Source organism: Chrysemys picta, chromosome 1 (assembly GCF_011386835.1).
Source record: "Chrysemys picta bellii isolate R12L10 chromosome 1, ASM1138683v2, whole genome shotgun sequence".
NCBI lineage: Eukaryota > Metazoa > Chordata > Testudines > Emydidae > Chrysemys > Chrysemys picta.
Window position 1 is genome coordinate 307,519,910 of NC_088791.1, and position 14,707 is coordinate 307,534,616.

Below are 14,707 nucleotides of genomic sequence, written 5' to 3' on the forward strand. Positions count from 1 at the left end.
TGGACCAAAGAGGTGGTATTTAGGTGTGGGATTGCAAAATAGGCCCCTTTGGGGGTTTTGGATCTGATACGGAACAAAAGCCACGTGGATAGGTTTGCACCTAGATGTTTGAACCCAAATTTTACCACCACCTCAACTCATACCAAATTTAGAGATTCTGGTTTTGGTTCATCTCTAATTCACTGTGCACAGTTATACTGCTTGATATAGTGAGCATAATTTTATACAAATCACTTAAGATATGACTGATCTAAAGCCTTGCTTTTCATCCATTGTGACATTTTCTGCTGCCACTGAAACTTTCTGTCAATTTGCTATTCTCTTTGTAAACAGACAGTTCATCACTGGTTTTGAGTCTGACCAGCTTTGCATTGACATAAGAAATATATCCATATTTTTAACTTTTAAAAAGTTTCATCATCCATGTGACCTTTGCTATACGGCCATTAATAAAACCCTTTTTTAAAACACAAAACTGACTTTTTGGACAGTCTAGAGTTATTCGCTAATGAGATCTTTCCCTGCACTGTGAATATCATGTGCAATTTGGATTATGCACATCTGTTTATTTGAATTTTCAAAGCTCAAAAATTAATTAAATGTAAATAAAATAACTGGCAGAACTGACATATGGAGCTATGCTTAAAAAAAAATCACAGGTACATTTTGGCTGACTAGGAATAATGTGATTCTGTGTGTGTCTCATAAAACTGTCTTATTGCAAAACTTGTACTGCAGAAGTTGTCAAAATAGTCTACATATTCTTGCTTGGACAAATAATTGCTTAGAAGCTGTATTAGTTAATTAGTAGTGATAATATCAATCTATTAGTATAAAAATAAGTTGTGTTTGGGGGACTGTAGCAGGGTGGACACCCGCTCCTGCCCTGAGGGGTTGGAAAAGCCCTGCAGAGGGCTTACCTTACCCTGGGGCAAGGTACGACCCTGGCTGATTGGGGGAAGTGGCTGCAGCTGGGCCACACCCTAATCAGAGCCCAGATGGCCTGTATAAAGAGGCTGGGAGCCAGGCATTCCAGAGTCTCTTTCTGCAAACAGGAAGAAAAGAGCCTGGCTACAGGGAACTAGACACAGAGTACCTGGGTGGAGCAGGGCTGGGGAAAGGCTGAGGAGCTGGGAAGCTTCAGCCTGGAAAGCCCCAGGCTGCGGCCTAGTATTAGGCCAAGGGGTACTGGGGGTTGCAGAGGGCAGCCCAGGGCTAGGCCAAGGCAGCAGGTCCAAACCCCCCTTGCCAGTGATGAGTGGCCTATACTGTAGTCTGCCCAAGGGAGCGGGGGCTAGTTGGTGACTAGCAGTGGCCTAGTGCTGAGGCAAGGTGGGGATAGTGGGTGGGGGTTCCCCAGGGAGGGGAGACCCAGATCTGTGGGGTATTGCCAGGGGGCAGCATCCCAGCAATGGGGCACCAATGTCTGCAACCACGTTCTAAGAGTTGAATTAAATAAGATTATTTTAACTTATGTTTTATTTACTCAGAAAATCTTGGTAAACTAGAGCAGTGGTTCTTAACCAGGGGTACATGTACTCCTGGGGGTACACAGAGGTTTTCCAGGGGGTACATCAACTCATCTACATATTTGCCTAGTTTTACAACAGGCTACATAAAAAGCACTAGCAAAGTCAGTACAAACTAAAATTTCATACAGACAAAATGGAAAAGTAAGCAATTTTTCAGTAATAGTGTGCTGTGAAACATTTGTATTTTTATGTCTGATTTTGTAAGCAAGTAGTTTTTAAGTGGAGGTGAAACTTGGGATATGGAAGACAAATCAGACTCCTGAAAGGGGTACGGTAGTCTGGAAAGGTTGAAAACCTCTGGACTAGAGCTTAGCAAGTGTTCTGTTTCCCTGTCCTGCAAACACTGACCACCGTGGCATAGTACTTGCTACTGTGAGCAACGTTCCCTCTAAATGTTCTTTGTACTGAGCAGGCTACTGAGCATGACATTTTTCTACTTGGTCCAGCTTACATTTGTCCAAGAACGAAATTTGGGTTTGTTGGGGGGAGTGTGAGGCACGGGGGGAGGGAGTTGTCACACCAAGATGGGTGGGGGGTTCTGTGTTGGGAGGTGAGGAGTGCTCGGGAGGGGTTTTGTGTGCGGGGGGGGGAGAGGCGGCTTTGCCCCACGTTGGCCTCTCCACAGTGTTACACATTAGTCCCTGTCCCTGCCATATGGGGTCCCAGAGGGATGTGATTCACTCTGCAGCAACAGCCTTACCAGCCCTGCCAGGAGTCTGTGCAGAGAGAGGGGTATGTGTGTATGTATGTACATGTACGCATAAGACAGAGAGAGACCGCACCTGGCTGGGGGTTTTACTTACTTACTTACTTACGTACACACACACACGCCCCCCTACATACCTACCTCCAGGAAGGGGCCCAGGCTGCAGCTCCCTCCCTCAGTGTCTCCTGGCAGCAGCAACCATTGCATCTAGGGTTTCCAGGAGTCTGGTTTTCGACCGGAACACCCAGTCGAAAAGGGAATGTGGCGGCTCTGGTCAGCATTGCTGACCGGGCCGTTAAAACTCCGGTCAGCAGTGCAGCAGGACTAAGGCAGGCCCCTAACGTGGCTCTGCGTGGCTCCTGGAAGCGGCCGGCATGTCCCTGCATCCCTTCGGGGGGAGGGGGAATCAGGGAAGCTCCGTGCACTGCCCCCGTCCCCCCCCCCAGTGCCGTCTCTACAGCTCCCATTGGCCAGGAACCATGGCCAACGGGAGCTGTGGGGGCGGCGCCTGTGAGCGCAAGCAGCACTTAGAGCCCCCTGTCTCCAGGAGCCAGACATACCAGCTGTTTTCGGGAGCCCCCATCCCCCCTGCACTCCAACCCCCTGTCCCAGCCCAGTGAAAGTGAGGGAGGGTGGGGGAGAGCGAGCAACAGAGGGAGGAAGTGAGTGGGGGCGGGGCCTCAGAGAAGGGGCAGGGCAGGGGTATTCAGTTTTGTGTGATTAAAAAGTTGGCAACCCCAACTGAATCCCCGGAAACCACCTGGGGTGTGTGGTGGTTGGGGGAGGGGGATTTGGCCCTTTCAGGCCACAGCTCCGAAACCTCTGCTGAGCCAAGCTGGCACCACAGCACCCAGCCAGGCCCCTCGGCTGAGGTCCTGTGCAAGGGGCCTCCCTCAGCACCACAGCCACTTCTTCCCAGCCAGACCAACCATGGCTCTGAGACCAGAGGTGCTTTGGCTCCCCCTGCAGCAAGGAGGTGGAGCCACATATCCTATGATGCAAATAGTGGGGGGGAAGGTGCAAAGCATGTTCCTAATGGGCCCCACCATGTCTCCGTTAGGCCTGCACACAGGAGACATGAGGAGCACGGTTTCTGACCAGCACAGTATATACAAGATTGCTGCTGCTGCATGTGCACAGCTCACAGGGAACATTGTAGAGTATTTCAAATAAAAGGAATTAAGACTTTCACAGCAGCAATCACTGTCCTAGGTGATTGCTTACTAATAATATATGTTTGCAGTATAAGATCCTTATAAGCTGGTGGGCTATTTCACCAGCCCAAGAAGGGAAGCAAACACTATTCCAAAGTCCCTACAAAATCCCATCTCTCCTACTATTTTCTTCTGATAGCAGTATGATCACCAAAAAAAAAAAAAAAAAGGGGGGGGGGTAGATTAGTCATATCATCATATCTGTAAGGTGACTCAGATAAATATTTATTACAGTAAAGAATGTCAGGATCTTTTTGAAGTGTTATATATTTTCACTGACATTTCTGGTGAAACGCTGAGAAATTATCATAGCCAGTGAAAGGAAAGAGTCATTGTAAATGGACCATAGAACAGATTGTCGGGGTGTGGGGGGAGGTTGTTGTTGTGACACCCTGGCACCCCAATATTCACCACTGTCATGTAATTAGGATATGTTTTGTACAAAGTATGCCTGAGGAATAAAGACTGAACGGGGGAAAGTGATGGTCCGAGGATAAAGGGATTGCTAGCCTCTGTATGAAAACCTGGGAAACCCAAGCTGCAAGCCAAGGCAGCCTGTGCCTTAAGAATCTGCCAGCCTGTTTATCACACAGGGTGAGAATTTGCTAATTCATATCCTACCTATCTGGTATGTTACACTCAGTTTGTGGTTTTGTTTATTTACTAAGGTATCTGCTTTGTAGAACCAGCCAATGGGAGCTGCAGGGGTGGTCCTGGCCAGAGCCTCCACCTTGTACCCCTTCAAAAAACAGCTGCCCACAAAGGGGCAGCCAAAGAGCCTCATGCAGCTCCAGAGCCGTGGGTTGCTGATGCCTGACCTAGAAGATAATGAGGTGATAAGTAACAGTCAGCATGGATTTGTCAAGAACAAATAGTGTCAAACCAACCTAACAGCTTTCTTTAACAGGATAACAAGCTTTGTGGATGGGGGGGAAGTGGTAGATGTGGTATATCTTGACTTTAGTAAGGCTTTTGATACTGTCTCGTATGACCCTCTCATAAACAAACTAGGGAAATACAATCTAGATGGAGCTACTATAAGGTGGGTGCATAACTGGTTGGAAAACGATTCCCAGAGAGTAGTTATCAGTGGTTCACAGTCAAGCTGGAAGGGCATATCATGTGGGGTCCCGCAGGGATGAGTTCTGGGTCCAGTTCTGTTCAATATCTTCACTAATGATGTAGATCAGCAGTTCTCAAACTGTGGGTCGGGACTCCAAAGTGGGTCATGAACCTGTTTTAATAGGGTTGCCAGGGCTGGTGTTAGACTTGCAGGGGTCGAGGCCGAACTCAAAGCCCAAGCCCCACCACCCAGGGGCAAAGCCAAACCCCAAGCCCCACCATCTGGGGCCAAATCCAAAGCTCGAGGGCTTCAGCCCTGGGTGGCGGGGCTCAGGTTACAGGTCCCCTGCCAAAGCCCTTGGGCTTTGGCCCCCCTGCCCAGGGTGGCTGGACTCAGGCGGGCTCACGCTTTGGTTCCCCCCCACTTCCTGGGGTCGTGTAGTAATTTTTGTTGTCAGAAGGGAGTCACGATGCAACAAAGTTTGAGAACCCTGATGTAGATAATAGTATTGAGAGTACACTTATAAAGTTTGTGGACGATACCGAGCAGGGAGGGGTTTCAAGTGCTTTGGAAGTTAGGATTAAAATTCAAAATCATCTGGACAAACTGGAGAAATGTCTGAAGAAAATCGGATGAAATTCAATAAAGACAAATGCAAAGTACTCCACTTAGGAAGGAACAATCACTTGCAAACGTACAAAATGGTAAATGACTGCCTAGAAAGGAGCACAGCAGAAAGGGATCTGGAGGTCATAGTGCATCACCATCTAAATAGGAGTCAACAGTTGCAACGCTGTTGCAAAAAAAAGAAAACATCCTTCTGGGATATATGTTGTAAGCAAGACACGAGAAGTAATTCTTCTGCTCTACTCCACGCTGATTAGGCCTCAACTGGAGTACTGCATCCAGTTCTGGGTGCCACATTTCAGGAAAGATGTGGACAAATTGGAGAAATCCAGAGAAGAGCAACAAAAATGATTAAAAGTCTAGAAAACGTGACCTATGAAGGAAGATTGAAAAAATTGGGTTTGTTTAGTCTGGAGAAGACAAGACTGAGAGGGGACACGATAACAATTTTTGAGTACATAAAGGTTGCTATCAGGAGGAGGGAGCAAAATTGTTCTCCTAAACCTCTGAGGATAGGACAAGAACCAATGGGCTTAAATTGCAGCAAGGGTGGTTTAGGTTGGACATTAGGAAAAATTTCCTAACTGACAGGCTAGTTAAACACTGGAATAAATTGCCTAGGGAAGTTGTGGAAGCTCCATCATTGAAGATTTTTAAGAGCAGGTTAGACAAACACCTGTCAGGAGTGGTCTAGATAATACTTAGTCCTGCCATGAGTACAGGGGATTGGACTAGATGACCTCTCAAGGTCCCTTCCAGTTCTACAATTCTGTGATTTTATGTTAAGGAGAGGACCCAGATTTCTTATGTTGTATCTAGCAAAGCTATTTATACATATGATACACAGTGTTTATATTTTTATTTTTTTGTTTTGTTTTTAACAATTGTTATGCTGCAATTCAACCAAGAACTACAATCCCAAACCACAAGGAAATCAAAGCAAGACACACAGGTAAGTGGTCAGTCAAACCATGCAATTACCATGAACCAGTTAAGTCAGCAACTCTGAACAAAACATACCTGCCATTTGGACTGTTGTTATGTAGCAGCAGGCCCTGAGTGAATGTGCGCGCACACACACACATTCTCTTTTTCTCTCTTCAGGGAGCACGAACCATGAAACAAACAGGAAAGAGAGCAATAAGCAGGAAGGCAGTACATGCACACACCAGTCATCACAACAGTAAAAAAGCACCCACCCTTACCCAGGCCCTGAGTACTAATGTTCCTTCTAATTTTTCCCATGCATGTGCGGAATGAATTTTGTTATATGCACCAATATGGAGGTGATGTGTGGCAGGGGTGGGATCAAGGGGTTCAGAGTGTGGGAGAGGGCACAGGGCTAGGGAAGAAGGTTGAGGTGCGGGGGGGTGAGGGCTCTGGCTGGGGGTGCAGGCTCTGGGGTGGGTCTAAGGATGAGGGGTTTGGGGTGCAGGCTGTCCCGGGGCTGCGACGGAGAGAGGAATCCTCCCAACCCTCTCTCCCTGCAGCAGCACCTGGGGTTGGGAGGAAGAGGCGCCTCTTCCCACCACAGCAGCTCCTGAGCTGGGGGAAGAGGTGCCTTTCCCTGGACGCAGCAGGTCTGGGGCAGGGGCCATGGGAGAGGCACCTCTCCCTGCCACAGCCCTGAGCACCTGTGCGGCCCTTGATAGGCTGCTGCTCGGCTGCGCAGCTTAGAGGAAACTTAGCTAAGCACCCTGCCAGTTTTTTAGAATTGCAATATCAAAAAACACATCTCAGTCAGCATCATCCCTTCTACAAAGCAGCAGCTCTTACTATAAGAGATGATGCAAACCTTGCCTACTCCTTCTCAAAACCTGGCAAAGTTAAACTCTAAGGGTATGTTTACACTGCAACATAAGCCTGTGCTGGAGAGCGCAAGCTCAAATTATGCTGGGACCCAGGGTCCAAGTCCTATTGCTTTACAGTGTAGACACAACCCCCTTGATTCGTGTCCTGGGAGTAGGCTGGAAGTTCCCACAATGCCATGAGACAACTTCCTTAGTTCTCTCTATCCCAGCAGTCTGCAATCCAATCTATTGAAATATGAAGTTATGACGCCTTTGCAAACTGCAGCCGCTCAGGTCAGCATTAACCTATTCTCTTCTGATCACTGATCTGCAAGCACACTCTCAGAGAACCTCCTGGGTTTGCAATGGAGAGTGAACTGATCAAGATTTTTGCAAAGTGAGCTGCTTCCTGGTAATGTGCAGGCAGTAAAGTTTTCCCACAGTGCACCACAATCCAAGGGCTGGAGTGGCCGTATTTTTTTGGTGGGGGAGAGGGCGCTAAGGACTCTGGGATATGGTTACTTTGACATTGGTCTCCAACCTGTGGACACCAGAGCACAGTCTTAACATCGGATTAAAATACAGTCTAGATACTCAAGCCTAGGGTTCCCTAACACAGGTGAGCTGACTCAAGTCCCACTAACCCTGGGCTTACATTGCAGTTAGACATACCCTAAGGCATGCACTGCAAATCAACAAATCAAAGTATTTCAGAGCAGGAATGGGGCAGGGGGATTACGTTTCTTCAGTCCTTACCTATCTGTATTGTATTGATAAATGCTTAAACACACTTTTTAACTTCTAAGTCAAGTGATGCTCAGCATTTATATTTCTTAAAAGTTCTAAATAGTCATTAACGAATCCCACCAATACCCTGTGCCAAAGAGCTTACAATTTAAGTAATGGCGAGGCAATGATGTATAGCCATGTGATGTCAGGTATTATCAGGATAAGAATGGGAATGAGAGAGAAGCCAGAAGCAACGAGGGTCTCTTCTTGTACTCCTTCCCTCTGGGGGTTTTGAGTGCAAATGGTCTCCTACTCTCCCTGTGGGGAGCTGGCAGAGGAACAGAATCTTCCAGAGAAAAGCCAGAGAAAAGATTTACAGCAGGGGCAACTGCTCTTCTTCAGTTAAGTGTTCCTGCTCTTCCGCCTACTGGCAGGAAGACGCGAACCCAGGAAATTCCCAGTGAGGCATTTGCTCTTCCTTCTGCTTCTGCTGCAAATAGCTCAGCCTGATAGGTGCCTCAGTGAGGAAAGAAAGGAAAGAATACTGAAACAGAGGAGGGTGCATGGTTAGCAGAAGAGGGGGAGCTGTGCTCCTGTTTACTTTAACCCATGATTGTTATAATTTTACACCTGGGGAAATAGAGACAGAGGTCACCCAAGGCCACACAGTTACTTGGTGGCAAACTGCTACTAGAACTCAGGAGTTGTAAGCTGCCATCTCTATGCTAAGGCCACTAGCTCACTCTGCTTCTCTTTCTGTCTGCTGTACCCTGTTAATATTAAAAAGAACATGAGTACTTGTGGCACTTTAGAGACTAACAAATTTATTTGAGCATAAGCTTATAAATTTGTTAGTCTCTAAGGTGCCACAAGTACTCCTGTTCTTTTTGCGGATACAGACTAACACGGCTGCTACTCTGAAACCTGTCAATACTGTGCACCTACAAGCAATCTCTGAGTCTCTCTTCTGATTAAGATTTAACTAAGGTTTAGGAGAAAGAGTTAGTCAGTATTTTTATTTAATTGGTTTTTATAATTTACAGCACAAGCTACAACCAGGGCTGGCCTTACCATGAGGCGGCCGCCTCAGGTGCCAGACTGTAGGGGAAGGGGGGCGCCACTAGAACCCAGAGAGTAGAAAATTGTGTCTGCTGCTGGTGCATATGTGGTCTCTCTGCTCTAGATGCACAGAGATGGTGGAGTGCTATGCTGGAGGAAGGAGGGCACAAGAGGCATAACAGGCAGGCAGGAGAAAAGGTGAGAGGGAATAACAGAAAGCAGCAGGAGCTGCAGGGAGAGAAAGGAGGAGGAGCCTCTTATGTACCTCTCTAGCACCCCCAGGAGCCTGGACTGATTAACACCAGCTTCTCAGGGAGCTTCCTGTTTCCTGCTGCTTCTCTGAATCCACTTGAGGAGAACAGGCAGTCAACTAGGGTGACCAGACGTCCCGATTTTATCGGGACTGTCCCGATATTTCCTTGTTTGTCCCGCGTCCCGACCGACGTGCGGTCGGGACACTGGACAAACAAGGAAATGCACCGGAGCCTGGAGCCCGGAAGTGCTCACGCACACCCCCCGCCCCGACTCCACCCCCTCCTCCCCCGATTGGCTCCCTCCCCGAATCCCCGCCTCTTCCCCGCCTCTTCCCCGGGCTCACCATTCCCCCTCCCTCCGCAAGCGCTGGAGGGAGGCCCGGGAGAGACAGAGGGAGCGCGGGGCCGGGGTGAGTAAGAGTCCGGCCTGGCTCAGTGCAGGCAGGACTCAGTTGGGTGGTAGGGAGAGAAGGGGGGCGGCCCGCGGGGCCAGGCGGCGGCTGTTGTTCTCCCCCCCGGGCAGCGGGACACGGGAGCAGCTGCTGCTGCAGCTCCCACTGCCGCGGGGGGAGGAAGCGGCCATGGCGCTCGGCGGCTGCGGCGCCTCCGAACCCCCTGAGCCGGGGCCTGCTGCAGGGACCCAGCAGCGCGCACGCTGGGCCCAGCCCCTGGCCAGTCGCGTCTGGGCTGCTGCCCAGCTGGTGCAATCCTGCGGCGGTCCCGGGGCGGAGGCATCGGCAGCCCAGCCCCGTTCATTCCCCTGCGGGACCCGAGCGGGACGGGGGGGCTGGGGCCTGCTGCCCCCACTCCGGGGCCGCCGCAGGATAGCACCAGCTGGGCAGCAGCCCAGACGCGACTGGCCAGGGGCTGGGCCCAGCGTGCGCGCTGCTGGGTCCCCGCAGCAGGCCCCGGCTCGGGGGGTTCGGGGGCGCCAGAGCCGCAGCCGCCAAGCGCCACGGCTGCTTCCTCCCCCGTGGCAGTGGGAGCTGCAGCAGCGGCTGCTCCCGAGTCCCGCTGGCCGGGGGTGAGAACAGCTGCCGCCTGGCCCCGCGGGCCGCCCCCCTCCTCTCCCTACCACCCAACTGAGTCCTGCCTGCTCGGGGCCAGGCCGGACTCTTACTCACCCCGGCCCCGCGCTTCCCCTGAGTCTCCCGGGCCTCCCTCCAGCGCTTGCGGAGGAAGGGTTATTTTTTTTTTGGCCCCCCCCCCGCCACGCCCCCCCCCCCCCCCCGCGCCACCCTCCCCATCCCCCCGCGTCCCGATATTTGACTTGGGTGATCTGGTCACCCTACAGTCAACTGAAGTAGTAGGAGCCAGTTAGGCCCTTAAGATGCTGATATCTTCCCTCACTCAGGCCCTGCTACCAGCCTGCTTATTTGTCCCCTTCAACTGAGTGTTGAGAGCCACTATAGCTGGCACAGAACAGCAATCATAAGTGAAAGAAGAAAACGCCCCTCTGGGGCAGCATTCAGAAAAAGAAAGAAAGCAAAGGAAGCTTTTCTATCTAAGCAGGAAGGAGCTCTCCTGAGATACATAGACACAAATGTTCACAGTGAGCCTTCCGGCCCCAGTGAGGATGTGAGTGGTGAGGAGATGCCTGATCTTCCAGTTAGTCAGAGTGCAGGTGACCTGGCAGCTACTGCAGCATCCATATCTCCATCTTAAGTGGATGTAACCATGCACATTCCTGAAGAAAAGTGTAGATCAGAGAAGAGTGTGGTGGAGGTGCAAGAAACAGCTGCTGATTCTTGGAGCAGTTAGTCCTGGAACCCACAAGATGCGAGGCAATTCTTGATTTAGTCCTAGGTGGAGAACAGGATCTGGTCCAAGAGGTGAATATAGCTGGACCACTTGGTAATCATGACCGTAATATAATTAAATTTAACATCCCTGTGGCAAGGAAAACACCACAGCAGCCCAACACTGTAGCATTTAATTTCAGAAAAGGGAGCTACACAAAAATGAGGAGGTTAGCTAAACAGAAATAAGGTACCGCACCAAAAGTAAAATCCCTGTAAGCTGCATGGAAATCTTTTAAAGGCACCATAATAGAGGCTCAACTTAAATGTATACCCCAAATTAAAAACATTAGTAAGAGAACCAAAAAAGAGCCACCAGGACTAAGCAACAAAGTAAAAGAAGCACCGAGAAGCAAAAAGGCATCTTTTAAAAAGTGGAAGTTAAATCCTAGTGAGGAAAATAGAAAGGAGCATAAACTCTGGCAAATGAAGTGTAGAAATAGAATTAGAAAGACCAAAAAAGATTTTGAAGAAGAGCTAGCCAAAGACTCAAAACTACTCAAGATAGTTAAGTCCCAGGCAGACTGCAAAGAGTTACAAAAGAATCTCTCAAAACTGGGTGACTGGGCAACAAAATGGCAGATGACATTCAGTATTGATAAAGGCAAAGTAATGCACATTGGAAAACATAATCCCAACTATACATATAAAATGATGGGTTTAAATTATCTGTTATCACTCAAGAAAGAGATCTTGGAGTCATTGTGGATAGTTCTCTGAAAACATCCACTCAATGTGCAGCAGCAGTCAAAAAAGCGAACAGGATGTTGGGAATCATTAAGAAAGGGATGGATAATAAGACAGAAAATATCATATTGTCTCTATATAAATCCATGGTACGCTCACATCTTGACTACTGCATTCAGATGTGGTCACCCCATCTCAAAAAAGATATATTGGAATTGGAAAAAGTTCAGAAAACGGCAACAAAAATTATTAGGGGTATGGAACGGCTGCCATATGAGGAGAGATTAATAAGTGGGACTTTTCAGCTTGGAAGAGAGACGACTAAGGGGGGATATGATTGAGGTCTATAAAATCATGACTGTTGTGGAGAAAGTATATAAAGAAGTGTTATTTACTCTTTCTCATAACACAAGAACTAGGGGTCACCAAATGAAATTAATAGGCAGCAGGTTTAAAACAAACAAAAAGTAGTATTTTTTCATACAACACACAGTTCACCTGTGGAAACTCCTTGCCAGAGATGTTGTGAAGGCCAAGACTATAACAGGGTTCAAAAAAGAACTAGATAAATTCATGGAGGATAGGTCCATCAATGACTATTAGCCAGGATGGTCAGGGGTGGCTCTATGTATTTTTCCGCCCCAAGCACGGCAGTCAGGCAGCCTTCAGCGGCACACCTGCGGGAGGTCCGCTGGTAACGCAGATTCGGCGTACCCGCTGCCGAATTGCCGCCAAAGCCGCAGGACCTGCCGACCTCCCACAGGCATGCCGCAAAAGGCAGCCTGACTGCCATCATCACGGCGACGCGCTTGGTGCACTGATGCCTGGAGCCACCCCTGGGAATGGTGTCCCTAGCCTCTGTTTGCCAGAAGCTGGGAATGGACAAAAAGGAATGGATCACTTGATTACCTGTTCTTTTCATTCCCTCTGGGGCACCTGGCGTTGGCCACTGTCGGAAGACAGGATACTGGGCTAGATGGACCTTTGGTCTGACCCAGTATGGCCGTTCTTATGTTATGTTCTAAATATTTGCATTGTAAAAAAACAAAAGAAATAGTACTTTTCAATTCACCTAATATAAGTACTGTAGTGCAATCTCTTTATCGTTAAAGTTGAACTTACAAATGTAGAATTATGTACAAAAAAGACCTGCACTCAAAAATAAAACAATGTAAAACTTAGAGCCTACAAGTCCAATGAGTCCTACTTCTTGTTCAGCCAATCACTCAGACAAACAAGTTTGTTTACATTTGCAGATGATGCTGCTGCCCGCTTCTTATTTACAATATCAGCTGAAAGTGAGAACAGGCATTTGCATGGCACTGTTGTAGCCAGCTGTGACGTTACACTCCATATTATTTATGGAAATATGCTTATGATATGGATATGACATAACTGAGATGTACTTTACGCAAGATGGGTCTTGGAAAAGTTATGATTTACTGAGTGTGAGTATCCAATTCGTATGCATGCATCATTTCTGTATCTGAAGTTAGGAATATTGACTATGTATCTGTATTTCAAACGTGTTACTTTGGGTGTCATCCCCAACTAGCCCTTTAGATACAACAATGAGAAAGCCAGACAGTGCTAATGGTCCATTAGCAAAAACAATGGGCTACAAAAGAGTTTAGTCTTCCTGAGGACACTTGTGACAGCCTACAAGTAATGGCTGCCACAGCCCTGCAGAGACATGGGTCCGAGTCACCTGGTATTGGACACCCCTCTTCCCTTTTTGGAATGCCAGTGTTTTTCCACTGGAAGACAATGGGTTTCTGCCTTACACAAGAGCTATATAGGACACAGGAGTGACCTCATTGTGGTTTTCTTCTGCCTCCCCACCCAAAGGGACACTGAAAAACACCTGGAAGCAAGAACTGAACTGGGGGAGAAGGGTTGAGCCCAAGCTGGAAGGGCATCTAGCTTGTGAGTAATAATACTGAGGTCTCAAACTGCAGACCAGTGCAGCTACCTTTCAAGACTTTCTGTAATCTGTCTGCAACAATATCTAGGGTGAGAAATTACTATTCGTAACCAATTTATTTAGTGAAACAAGCTTAGTTTGCGTGTTTTGTTTTATTTACTTAGTAATATGCTTTATTCTGTCTGTTATCATAGAATATCAGGGTTGGAAGGGACCTCAGGAGGTCATTTAGTCCAACCCCCTGCTCAAAGCAGGACCAGTCCCCAACTAAATCATTCCAGCCAGGGCTTTATCAAGCCTGACCTTAAAAACCTCTAAGGAAGGAGATTCCACCACCTCCCTAGGTAACCCATTCCAGTGCTTCACCACCCTTCTAGGGAAAAAGTTTTTCCTAATATCCAACCTAAACCTCCCCCAATGCAACTTGAGACCATTGCTTCTTGTTCTGTCATCTGGTACCACTGAGAACAGTCTAGATCCATCCTCTTTGGAACCCCCTTTCAGGTAGTTGAAAGCAGCTATCAAATCCCGCCTCATTCTTCTCTTCTGCAGACTAAACAATCCCAGTTCCTTCAGCCTCTCCTCACAAGTGCTCCAGCCCCCTAATCTCTTTATCTCTTTAACCACTTAAAATTCACCTTTTGTAGTTAATAAACATATTTCTTGTTTATAATATAACCCTGTTGGTGCAATTCATAATTTAGGGAGAGGCATAAGAGGCTGTGCATATCTTCCTCCACATTGAGGGAAGAGGCAGATTTCATAATATACCTTTGTTCTGCACGCCAAGGGAGGTGGACACCTGAGTGCTGGGGCAAGTCCCTTAAACTGAGTCTTCCCAGAGCTGATCTCAGTGTCTGTGTCATTCTGCAGTTGGGTGTGGCGCTGCCTGTGTGTGTGTTGGAGGAGGCTTAATAGCCTGGCTCAGCAAGACAGGTAAAAAGGTTGCTCTGCCTGGCAGAACAGGCGGGCTCAGTGGTATCCCGGTACATCAGGTGGCATCTCAAAGGGGGGCAAACCATTACACCAGCATCGCATAATATTTACATGCCAGACGCACTAAAGATTCATGTGTCCCTTGATGCTTCAACCACCATTCCAGAGGACGTGTCCATGCTGATGACGGGTTCTGCTCAATAACAATCCGAAGCAGTGCGGACCGACACGTTCATTTTCATCATCTAAGTCAGATGCCACCAGCAGAAGGTTGATTTTCTTTTTTTGGTGGTTTGGGTTCTGTAGTTTCTGAATCAGAGTGTTGCTCTTTTAAGACTCCCAAAAGCATGCTCCATACCTCGTCCCTCTCAGATTTTGGAAGACGCT